The sequence below is a fragment of the Maylandia zebra genome, unplaced genomic scaffold (assembly GCF_041146795.1).
Source record: "Maylandia zebra isolate NMK-2024a unplaced genomic scaffold, Mzebra_GT3a scaffold11, whole genome shotgun sequence".
Lineage (NCBI taxonomy): Eukaryota > Metazoa > Chordata > Actinopteri > Cichliformes > Cichlidae > Maylandia > Maylandia zebra.
The window spans coordinates 9,552,325-9,565,058 of record NW_027490041.1 but is presented as its reverse complement, the minus strand read 5'-3'; the positions used below and the strand labels follow the sequence as shown (position 1 = coordinate 9,565,058).

The following is a 12,734-nucleotide window of genomic DNA, read 5'->3' as shown; positions in this document are numbered from 1 at the left end:
AGACTTGCTTCAGAATTTGTTAGTTCTAAATAATGTCTAACAGACTCATTATTGGAGATGCTTACAGTCTTCAAGGCGTATATGATGCTGTCACTGTGTAGCTGCTGGATCTGTTAAGCTCAAAGACTCTAAATTCAGCGTGTTTTGACAGCCCGGCATAGCAAAATAGAAAAAAAAAAGGTCAATTAGCAAATTTAATTATAAATTAGTGAGAACAAAGATGGATTTTTGCTTATTGATTTAAAATTAAATAGATTTTTGTGACTTGTTTCACCCCCTATCTTAAAATGTCTAAACCAAAAGCATCCAATGGTCCTGCATAGTTAAATAAGTCAAGCAGCGAAACAAACATGTTGATCAACTTTCTATGAAAAACAACTATATAATCAGGTGCAACACTTTGACCAGATCTGTAACTGTTTTCAGATCGTCCTGCAAAATAACTCAGAGAATGAAGAGCAAATAAAGCAGAGTCTGCAAGATCTCCTCACAGACTTGGACTTAGAAGAGAATAATAAAAAAACAGCTTTCGTCTCGTCCACCATCTGCATTTCTCAAAAATCCCAAACCAACAAATCAGAAAGGTACTGCGGAGTCTCCATGTCCACCAAAGGTCCTAACGCTGGGAAAATTATGATTGCTGCCTCCTGTCTTAGCAAATGGCATAAATATGTATCTGGTGCGGTGATGACCTATTATCCAAACACAGTCCAGAAAGATTACTTTGATGGAACAATTGAAGTACCTGGAAATATCAGGTGTGAGGCTTTTTGTCTCCGTGATGGTGCCAGAATGAAGCCTTGCAGATCATGTAAGAATTTGTTTGGCTTGAACACAGAAGACCTCAGAGAGTGGCCATATGGTAACTGTGCTGAAGCTGAGAGCCTGAGCAATTTGCTTGAAAATGAGAGAGAAGTTGAAACACATGTGGATGAATACTCAGCTGAAAAGGATAACAGGCAGAGAGCTGAGGATGAGGTTGGTAGGGTTCTTAGAACCGTGTTGCAAAGGATTCGGTTTAACTGGACAGGTGAATTTTACAACCCAGAACAAGAGTGAGATTTCATGAAATCATTTGCATTCATCATTCTGATAAATCAAAGATTCTCTGCTCTGACAGCATCTGTGTGGATTTTCTGTAATCACAGAGACGTGTATAAGCACGTTTACTTTCCATCTCCATGTAATTGTCACATTTAATAATTAAAACTGGCTTCTATGGGTTTTTGTTTGTTTGCTTACATATCTAGTGTTTAATGCAATATGAAGCATTATCAGACAGCATTTATTGGGAAGAATCCCATATTTATACTGTTAAGGTTCAAAATTGAGGAGGGAGAGTACAAACAACTCTTGGTCCAGAAGCTCTTTGGTCAAACAATGATTTTAATGAACACACGTGTGGGAAGACACTCTGTACGCAGACAGCCAGTAGTCCTCGACTTAATCAAAGCATGAACAGATATTTTATAGCATCAGGGTTTGTTTACTGACGCCCCTTCATGCGTCACCGGTACATTTTATACATAGATCAGATCAACACCAGAATGACTTTTCACCCAGAAAATCATCTTCTATTTTCATGGCTTGGTACTTTCCGTTCTTATCTTAAAATGAATTGTTCCTCTTTCTTGCCGAGACAACAAGGACGGTTCCTCTAAATAAATTTAACTAATGTGTGTGTATGTGTTGACCTCACATGCTCTTTGTGTCACCTCTTCACCTACTGTCTGTGTCTCGTCCTCAAATGCTCCTCAAAATAACCTGCACTTAGACTCTGCTTTCGGTTTCAGTTCTGCAAAAGGCACACTCTGCAAACCTGCAACTTCCTGTCAGCCTGCAACTTAGTCTTTCTGAAAGACACACACTGTTCAACCCCTGAATGCAATATAAACTCCAGATTATATTATTAATGCAATGGTAATAATGACAATTATTTAGCAATAGCAGTAAAATAATTTCCCTGCTCCACAATACTGGTCTGTACCCAGGGTACACAGAAAATAAAAACACATGTTTTCTTATTATGATCCCAACTATAATTTACTTAAGCAAAAGCACTACATGTGTAGTTATAATATTTATAGCAGTTACTGTTGAGCTTTAAATTTATCATCTTAAATGTTTATATGCTGATTATATTGCTTTATATAAGAAAGGCCTAACTCTGAGTACACTCTGTGCCAAAAAGTGCTGACAGGAAACTGCATGCTTTTGCAGAAACGTGCTTTTGCAGCTAGAAAGTGAAGCTGATATATATCAGTTTTAATTAGTTTTTACCAACTGCTTGCTAGGGCAATCCCACGAGTTTGGTGTTTTTGTATTGAACATGATTCCAAGTGCTTTCTATAACACATAGCAGAGGTGCCACAACAAAGACTGAGAAGAGGACAGGAAGAGACGGTGAAAGAGATGCACTCCTTCGCCATTCATGTTAAAGCGTTGCATAGCTTTAATTTTAGAGAGTGTTGCATAACTTTAGTCATTTTTCTACCACAGGTGAAGCCAAGAATTGTGAAGCTCTCTTTTGGCCAAATACCAGAATCTGTAAGAAGAAGAAAAAACAAACAATCAAATAGGTCATTATTAAGAGAACAACAATCTCTTGATGATTATCCACAGTGTCTTTGATAACTCTGAGATACAAACTGTCAAGTATATACACATCCCAGCAAACAATAGCTGTGTTTGACTAAAGCGATTAATAACAAGGACAGAGCTACAATCACTACAGTCAAACATAAAGGGCTTAATCCTGAATCCAAGTCTGAGCTGTGATGCCGTTGGTGCTGAAAGCTGCTCAGATCCTGAAGCTGCACGTTTTGTCTCTCTCTAACCAAACCAGCAGCAAAAGAAGACACATTTCGCTTGACATAAACATTGTCATGAATTCCCTCTTACTTTTGCTGGTTTGCTTCCACCACCATTAAAACACACACAGAAAAACAACACAGCACAGCTCTCTGCCTCTCTCAGTGTACTTTAAGAACACCGTTTCCCATCTCAAATCTCTGTTTTTGGCATTATTCGCTTGCTTGTTATGAAGCAGTCTACCGTTGTTTACAGCCATTTTTTTTAATGACTTCCGACAAGACAGCCTCATTTCTGCTGTTCAATACCAAATTTTATGTATTTTTTTTTTCAAATTAAGTGAAACTGCAAAATGCTCTGCTGTGTCTCTATTAAAACCTCTTATTAAAACCTCTGAATCACTTCAGCAGCATCAGCCAATGTACATTTGTTGAGTCGTGGTTCTCGTCTGCTTTTGTTCTACTGCAGAATAATATTTTTAAGGTTATCTACTGTAAAAAGCTAGGCCAGGAAAATCTGCTTCATGGTTTTGTGTTTTATCCTCAGTTACTTTGACACAAAAGCATCTGCTGTGATGCTCACACCTCTGATGAAGTTTCACAAGTGTCAGTACTGATAAATGATCAGAATTATAATGTTTCTGACTCTCTGAGTAAGAATTAAATGGAATCTAATTGGGACCTTGTGAATTGGAATTGAACAGGTTCTAGAAATCAGTGATGATACTCAGCTCCAATACCCACCTATGATATTAGGCTGACGAACGCTGACTGGGTTTCATTTACCAGCTTTTTATGTTCTTCCTGCAGTTTCCTCCCCACATCACTCATCTTAACTTTTTTCCAGTCCTCCTCAGTCTAAACAGAACACACAACAATACAAAGAAAAGCTCAGGTGATTGATCTCTAACACTAGGCATCCCCAGTCTTATTCTTAGCAGTCTAACTTCTCACCATATCTTTGAAGGCCTCTCCATTGTAGTAGCGCTTGGATGCTGGATACTCTATCGTTTTGTCACATAGTTCCAGGAAACTGGAAGCCACCAGATGCAGCTCCTCTCCGTCATAGCCGTACAGCTTTTTGTCCTCACACGTCATCAGCACAAGCTCGTCACATGGACATGAGGTGCCCTTTACCACACCAATAACCTGCATTTTTACAATCTCGGGAAGGTAGAATTTTCCCCAGGCGTTAACTTCATCCCCGTTGTATTTGGTGTTCTCAAGCTCTTCTATCCACAGGTCAGCACCACTTGGCTTCTTCAGGTGAACGCACATGCTTTTGTTTTTGGAAACAAAATCTTTCACCCATTTCAGGTACTTTTCACCTGGAAAGAAGCAGACAAGGAAATATGGATGAATGTAGAAGTGTTGGAAAAGACAAATAGCAAGGTTATCCTACAGCAGTTTGTGAAAATGTTGTATCTTGAAATAAGCAGGCAAAATGAGGATCTCACTTATCTCATATGTTCTGACTACCGACTTTCTTCAGTTAAAGGACAAAAAAAGGGCACACTGGAGGCTGACAGAGTGTGCAATGGTGGGAATCATTTTGCAGAACTCACTAAAGTTTGTTTCTCCTGGAACAAGCTTTTTACACTTCGGCAAATGAAAATACTGTGTTAAACTAAAAAAGAGCACCAGACCAAGGTCTACAGTACTAACAGAAAAGCATGCCGTTACCTGTTGCCTGTCGACACAGCTGCTGATCTTCCTCACCAAAAAAATGAGGATCCCTGAAAGGAATAGAAAGGTTATGTTAAAATGAATGACTGTCACGGTGATCATGGGAAGCTCCGAAATATCACAACAATAGCTACGAAATCACAAAATGCAGTGTGATGTCTGTAAGCACCAAACATGACATCTCTGCAAATTCATCTTGAAACATGTAGGTACCTCACACGTACAGCTGCAGCCATCTCAGCCATTTATCACTGTGGCTGCCAAGTGGCTGCCACTTCACAAGCGCATGGCACAACATAGAAGAGCCACCTCCACAGGACAAGACTCAGCAGTCCATCTGCATCTTAAGGATAAAGGACACTCTTTCGAGGATGCTAATGTTCACATTTTGGACAGAGAGGACAGATGGTTTGAAAGAGGAGTGAAAGAAGCCATCTATGTCCACTGTGAGCGACCATCTTTGAACAGAGGCGGGGTTTACGACACCAACTCTCTGCCATCTATAATCCAGTTTTGAGATCCTTCCCAGACGCCTTAACGCCCACTCACATCCTGGGCCATCTGACCTCAGGAATTCGCATGATAAGGTGGGGCCAGGTTTCACAATGAACTCACCCGAAACTGGCTGATTGTGACCCACACCCAGTTTCACACCTTGGCTCAGGCGATTAGAGGATCATCAGGGGGTCCTTTTGTCCCTCTGTGGGGGGTCCTCCCACTAGGTTTATATCTGGGACTCTCCACCATTTGACCTTAGAACTGAAGAAGCTTCTCGGATGAGAGGTGAAACGTCTTCAAGTAACTTAAAGAAGTCCAGACGCTTTTCTTTGCAAGCTCCTTTGACTACGATGACCTGGATGACTGAGAACCTTCACAGACATAAGGTGAATGTGACAAACAAAGCGCCTTCTTGTTCTCTGTGATAATGTAAAGTTATTAATGAAAAAACAAACGAGTAAAAAACGGACTGGAAACATGTCTTCAATCAAAACTCGACAAAAACAAAGAAACAGCCTCACTTCTCTGCGACGCTCCCTAAAAATGACGTTACGTGTTACGTACCAGAGATTTCTATACAGCCCTTTATCAAGCCGAGAGAAAGTGACACAAAAACCCTCCAACTAATAACGACTAGCAGAGAGGCTCAGCTGAGTGTAGTTACCTGGTTTGCAGACGCATACAGACGTTTCCTGTCCTCTCGGACGCAGCTGTGATAGAACATGTGGTGCATTACCGCCACCAACTGGCTTGGAGTGAGGACCGGAAATCGCTCATGCCAAATCAAAAAAAAAAAAAAACATAAAGAAAGATTAAGTGAAGAGATAAATGAATACATTAAATCAAGAAGAAAAAAACCCACCACCGGACATATACATCCTCATATCCTTCTGTACAAATGAGTTTGTTTTAGAAACTGAAAAAAGCCACAAAACCTTCACATCTAGAAATCCTTTGCAGTAAAACTTGTTTTTTGGCAGGTTCCACAGGTTTTGAATCAGTTTTCTTCTTTATTCCTGATAATTTTGACAATGAAAAAGAACATGTTCTATAGGGCTTTGGAGTTGACGTCACGCCGCAATGCATTGTGGGAGCGCGGCACCATTTTCAAGGTCTACGAATCAAAACAAACACACTGTGTTGGAACGACGATTACAAGATGCTTAAAAGCAGCTCAAAAGAGAACGGACTGTATAGAGACCGATTGCGTCCAGAGGCGAAGCGGCGGTACTTGCAGAAAATAGCGTGCAGTGGAAATGTGGACCCGTATGAAATACGGCCGTGGAGTAGAAACCCTGAAGACGTAGCCTGATATATTCTCGTACCTTATCTGTGGAGTCAGCGCGTACAAGTCGTCATTCAAACAAAGGTAAGTCAGCTCGAGTACTGCGTGTGAAATGCGTTTGATTTCCCTGCAAACATTCACATTAGTGCAGCATAAATTCATTCATGAGGGGAAATTACAGTGAGAACATGTGGAGGCTGTTAGAGGGAGAAGATAGTGAGTTCAGTGCAGGGCTGTGCAGAGAGGTTTAAAGGGGCGGGTGCTCAAAGTTAAAAAGGGGCACATTGAACCAGGCTGAATAACAACAACACACATTCATCAAGAATCTAATATGGGAAGGGCAGGGCTGTGTTGGTCTGAGACTGTAGACATTAAAAAGTCCACAGGAGAGATGCTAGCTGATTAAACAAGTGTCATGAGATAATAACAAAATGCAAAGATTGGTGACAGCGTTTGGAACCATAAGGCAACAAAAAACTATGTATGTAAAAAAAAAATAAAAAAAAAAAAATATATATATATATGTACACACACAGTGGGGCAAAAAAGTATTTAGTCAGCCACCGATTGTGCAAGTTCCCCCACTTAAAATGATGACAGAGGTCAGTAATTTGCACCAGAGGTACACTTCAACTGTGAGAGACAGAATGTGGAAAAAAAAATCCATGAATTCACATGGTAGGATTTATAAAGAATTTATCCGTAAATCAGGGTGGAAAATAAGTATTTGGTCACCTCAAACATGGAAAATCTCTGGCTCTCACAGACCTGTAACGTCTTCTGTAAGAAGCTTTTCTGTCCCCCACTCGTTACCTGTATGAATGGCACCTGTTTGAACTCATCATCTGTATAAAAGACACCTGTCCACAGCCTCAAACAGTCAGACTCCAAACGCCGCCATGGCCAAGACCAAAGAGCTTTCGAAGGACACCAGGAAAAGTATTGTAGACCTGCACCAGACTGGGAAGAGTGAATCTACAATAGGCAAGCAGCTTGGTGTGAAAAAACCAACTGTGGGAGCAATCATCAGAAAATGGAAGACATACAAGACCACTGATAATCTCCCTCGATCTGGGGCTCCACGCAAGATCTCATCCCGTGGGGTCAAAATGATCATGAGAACGGTGAGCAAAGATCCCAGAACCACACGGGGGGACCTGGTGAATGACCTGCAGAGAGCTGGGACCAAAGTAACAAAGGTCACCATCAGTAACACACTACAACGGCAGGGAATCAAATCCCGCAGTGCCAGACGTGTTCCGCTGCTGAAGCCAGTGCATGTCCAGGCCCGTCTGAAGTTTGCCAGAGAGCACATGGATGATACAGCAGAGGATTGGGAGAATGTCATGTGGTCAGATGAAACCAAAGTAGAACTTTTTGGTATTTTGGTATCCTGTATTTGTTGTTGAAGACTTCTTCAGCTTCTTCTCAAGGACATCAGCTGCTTGTTTGGCAGCAGAGGCAGTTAAGAAGCTTCCTGAAAAACACTGAACAGTGAGTTCACTGTGGCATATGACAGATTCAGCTTTCTGTGTGCAAATGTGTCTGTGTCGACCTTTCAAATGCTGTTGAATCCAAAACATCAGCGGCTCCTCGGCTGCTCACTTCATGCACTTCTGTCTGTGTGACAGTCCAATGACATCACAGCTGTTTCCAGCCCCAGTGTCTCAGGACTGGACACCTTTAAACATGTCGAGGATCAAACAGCGTCCAGCTAAACACACATGAAACTATCAGAGCTGACAATCATTCCAATAACATCTAATGGTTCATGTATGTAGACACAGGACTACAAGGAAATGGCTCTCAGCATCTGGCTGTGGGAACACATGAGTCCCTGTTTGTGTTCAGATTGTGTGCATGTTTTAGACGTGTGTCACATGTAGAAACACAACAATCCCACAATGACACACAGATGTGTTTGACACAGCTGTGCAGCTGTAAGTTGTTTCTAATGATTCATTGAAGCTCTTCTAACATTCTGGAGACGATCAGTACATGAATCTGTTCAACACGACAACAATTTGACTTCAGTGTGAACGTTTGCATTAAATAACCTTCTTCATCCAGCTGACAGCATCTTCATCCTATGATGTGAACAGTTCCTCCTGTTGATGACAAACCTCTGACAGGATCTGCTTGAGGAGCTTTTTCATGTGCAGCTCTCTGAGCTCAGGGCTGAGCTGCTGTTTCATCTTTAAGAGCTGCTGCCTCCTCGCCGGACTTGTTCTCCTCTTCTTCTCCTAATGACACCATTTCTGCTTCATATTAAATTCAATAAAGATGCTGACATGTATCTGTAGCAACAACATCATTGAATCTAGAACAACTGGAGCCAAACCAGTGGCTCTGCTGGGATCACTGGTGAGCCAACACTTCCTTGTTGATGCAGATTTCAGGGCTTCCTTTTGCTCCTCCGTTATAACTGTTCTCTCTTCTCAACACATGATGACACAAAGGAATCAGCAGTGACAAAGATGATGCTGAAGAGAAGCACACACTTCACACATATAACAGAGCAGTGCAGTTACACACACCTCTGCTCGACATCAGGCCTCAAACAAAGACACAAAACACTAACTTGACTCTAAACAGAAGAAACGAGCAGCTGTTTCTGTTCTGTGCTTATTTATATTTGACACACATGCTTCTCTTTGTGCAAACACACATCGCACTATAAGGGTAACCTCGCACACAATGATTGGACAGCACAGTGATGATGCTGGGAGATCCTATACGCAGCAACACAGAAACACTGAGAACTTTAAACAATGATGGAAAGTGTTATAAATGACTTGTTGGCCTCTGATCTGTCACAAACAGCTGAAACGTGTCTCTCATGAGTCACATGAAGGTTTTTGACAGAAAGGACAAAAAGTAGCTGCAGTCAGTTTGTGTCATTTTTATATTTATTCATCTGGGAGAAAAATCTGAGGGACATTAAAATGTGTTTTCAACAGAGACAAGAACATGAATATAACAGAACAGGTAAATGAACATGTTTCAAGTAAACAGCTGGACTGATCAGGTCCAAACACAGAGTGATAAACTTGTCAAACAGCTGTCATATCTTTATATAGAAGCTCTTTATAAATGCTGCTCACTGCAGTCTGTTTACTAATAATGTCAAAGTGTTAGAAACACAGAAACATCAGAATGGTCTTTGTTCACAGAAACCTGTCTGGGATCCTTTGTTGTTCTTTTGATGCAGAGTTACATTATAAATATAAAGAGTTATTTCAGAGTCTCATCAGTTTTCCTGCATGTCTTTATTTAACACATCAGCAGGGCTGAAGCTCTCATGTTAAACACACACTGATCTATGGACACGTTCATGTGTTTCTAACAGAACCAGGCTGTTATCAGCCTGCACTAACATTATGTCACACACACTGAATGTAACAGTGACAGTTTACATCATCACACAATCAGCTGTGATTGTTTCACTGTCATCAAACGAGTCAACAGGAAGTAGAATCAATAGAAACCAATCATTTACTGACAGCATGTCTGATGGAAATAAGTGCAGATTATGTATGAAGTCTAACTGCACACAGTAACTGTGTTACAATAAGGACTTAACAGCGCCCTCTGCTGGAGTGTTTCAGTACTGCGTTAACTAGAATACACCACCTCCTCCTCACACCACCTGCTACAGCTCTACTCTTCTATGACTACAGTCATCCACAGCACTGATGTGAGGTCACATGGTTCATATGTAAGGAGCACAGCTGACCTCAGGTCAGTTTAATGACTGTGAGCAGCAGCTGTGTTATTGTCACTGTGACAGGGAGACACTCTCAGACACAGCGCTCATGTCAGCTTGTTCTCATGCAGGAGGATCAGGAGCTCCATGTTTGTCTTTCTGTTTGAATCATGATGTGTTTGTGCCATCAGAGTCTGTCATGAGTACTCAGGGTTTCACAGCAGCTCTTCTGGATGCTGACGAGGACTCCAACCTCATGTTTCACCTCTCTGAGCTTCTGATGTCTGTGAACACTCGTGTTTCTTCTCTGGGCTCATCTGGACAAAAACACCTTTCTGTGTTTGGCTGCAGCCTCATTCTGACTGACAGGAAGTGTGTTATCCATGAGCTGCACTTCTGTGAGGAAGTTTCCTGCTGTGTTTCCTGTCTGTGGACAAACACGAGTGTTCCAGCTGAGGACTTGCTTCCTTCCACCTGTCCATACAGGACATCACGCTGTCTGCAGCTCTGTAAATGCAGCTCCAGGTCCTTCCACGTGCTGCTCTGTATTTGTGCAGTTTGTAGTGTGTCCTGGGAAACGTAGCACACATGGTGTTCTTCTGCTGTTTCCTCCTTTCACTGAGTGTGAAACACTGACGCTGTGCTGTTGTTCACAGAGGGGAGCTGATTCTAGCTGCAGCTGGACTCTGTCATCTAACTGAATGTGTTGGTGCTGATCACGGGGCTCTGAGGGGGGAGCAGCAGGAGGACTCTGGATGCTGACGTCAGTGTATCTGTGTAAGCTCCCACAGCGTGTCTGTCATTCAATATTGTGCTGTATATTGTATCTATGCAAAGATGAACAGACTGTGTGTTCACTGGTCTCTGTGCTGCAGCTCTGATGTCATCATCACTCCCTCCTCCACCCTCAGCAGTCCCAGCATGCTGCTGTGGTGCACCCCACCCTCACTCTACACCTGAGCCACAGACCACACCCTCCACCTCAATATACACCACAGTTTTCTCTGCTGTGGAAATGAGATCAGGAGGAAATCATCATTATTATTATTTAATAAACGCTCACATTAATGTGGGCTTATTTGTTTCATATTAGAAACATTAGTTGAGTGTTTTTAGTATAAAATGGTCAAAGTCCCTCTTTTTGCTCCTCCCCTCACCTGTGGATGGGCGGTGCTGTTACCGTGGTGACAGCTTGGATGTGTTTCAGTCCTGCCTGGTTATCACTGCAGGAATCTTTCACATTTATTACAGGTAATAACTCTGATTTTTCTGTGTATTATGAACCAAATGTATCCTGATACACACAGAGATGGATGAGCAGAGGTCACATGATGAAAGAACAAACATGGAGTCTTTGATTTATTTAGATATTTATTGATGAATGCAAACAAACCCGACACTGAACCATCGTCCAGCAGAACAAACCTGATCACATGACCTGCTGACCCAAACAGTGCAAAGCTCCATGGCAACAACAACAAACAGCCTCACATATGTTAACAGAGGCTGTTAGAAGCACAGAGTCTTTACAGTCTTTCTCCTGTTTGGACACAGATCTCTGCACATCTTCATCACAGTTACTCACAGACGTGCAGAGTGTGTGGATATCAAAGCTAAGTTTCCACCATGTTTGTAGTCTGTACTGGGACTCATGGAGCATCTCTCTATGAGCACTCAGTGCTTTAAACAGTGAGTCCCAGTTTAACCAGCAGCCTTCACACCACACATCACACAGACATGGAAACTTCAAACCTCAGACTGAAGACACCATCAGAAATAAACAGATTGTGATGAAGATGAAGAACTGCAACAGTTTGCTGTGGTTTCTTCTGTTCCTGTCAGAAATAAGAGTCTGGCAGCACTTTGCTCTCCTTCCACATGTTTAAGGAGGAAGTGAAGAAGAGCGAGTGAGTCGTCTTCCTCTGTGGGCCCAACATCAGGCAGCAGCCACGTATTTTTAAAAACCCAGCACACTGCTTCAGAAACACTGAGTCCAGGTGACCAGAGTCATGTGATCAGTGAGGTCTTCACTCAGGACGTCACTGCTTCAGGACCTGATTCAGAGGTTTATAAGGACGTGGATCATTGGTGCTGATGTTGTGTGAGAGCTGGTGAACCATGGGGAACATAAATAACAACCAGGCCATCAGCAGTTCTACCCCCAGCTCTAAAACCTACATAATACACTATACATATAGTTATTGTTAAGGTTCAAATATTGAGGAAGGAGAGTACAAACAACCAGGTCCAGAAGAGCTTGGTCAAACAATTGATTTTAATGAACACACGCGTGGGGGGACCAGCGCCGTACGCAGACAGCGCTGATCTCCGACTAATCAAAGCATAAACAGATATTTTATACCATCGGGGTTTGGATTTAATGACGCCCCTTCAACGTCACACAGATACATACATACATACGTCAGATCAAAACCACAATGACTTTTAACACAGTTTGAAAAGAACATTATCTCTATCTTCATGGCAGATGTTTCCTGTCAACCTTTTGACTGCCGCTTCTCCAAAAACACAGACCATGCTCTGCAGTAAGATACCACTTCTGCACGCCCGCAGTTGCAAGCAAACATGATTAACCTCTCACCTATAACTGAATGTATCTACTATGTGTGTGTGTGTGTCACGACCTCACTTGGCACTCTGTGTCACCTCTCACCTACTAACACTCGCAGTCAAACAGAGGCCACTCTCAAATGTGTCAGCAGTTTACTAAAACTATATATGTAGTATA

At 42.0% G+C, this 12,734-nt stretch overlaps 1 protein-coding gene across 1 annotated transcript in view; it reads right to left on the bottom strand.

Moving 5' to 3' along the window:
• Nucleotides 1-12,734, bottom strand: part of LOC143415993 (protein NLRC3-like) — a 155,018-nt gene that overhangs the window by 75,457 nt on the left and 66,827 nt on the right. The gene's annotated exons all lie outside the window — the stretch shown is intronic.